We start from the raw sequence: 451 nt of genomic DNA on the forward strand, positions 1-451 counted from the left end.
CACAGCGAGATAAGCCTTCGTTTGGTCGGAAGCGGCGGCGGAGTGAGGATGTTCCATTAAACAGCCACAGATAACTGCCTCGGCGCCGCCACAAACAAAATGACTCAGGCCTGCGCAGAGGAACGAATCACCGGTGCCGCACCAAATAAACATTCAGATTTACTCTCGCTCATAGCATCAAACACGCATCTAACACGTGATTCCGTCTCGCTCCCTGCCGAGGCCCCTAAGATTAAGATGGTCTTTCGGAAGTCCAGGACTCTCATATAACGACCAGTTTGCCAAGAAAGCCGCTCAAGAAATCCAGATGCGATTTTTTTCCCCTCGTTTCTGCCCAGCGACGGTCTCTCCTGTCCCCTTCGGCCCGGGAGGGAGGCACTCGGCGGCCCCGTGGACCCGCGCCCGGGGGGCGCGGGGCCGCATCTAATCTTATGGGGCGCGTGTGTGTTTT

The sequence above is a fragment of the Penaeus monodon genome, chromosome 33 (assembly GCF_015228065.2).
Source record: "Penaeus monodon isolate SGIC_2016 chromosome 33, NSTDA_Pmon_1, whole genome shotgun sequence".
Lineage (NCBI taxonomy): Eukaryota > Metazoa > Arthropoda > Malacostraca > Decapoda > Penaeidae > Penaeus > Penaeus monodon.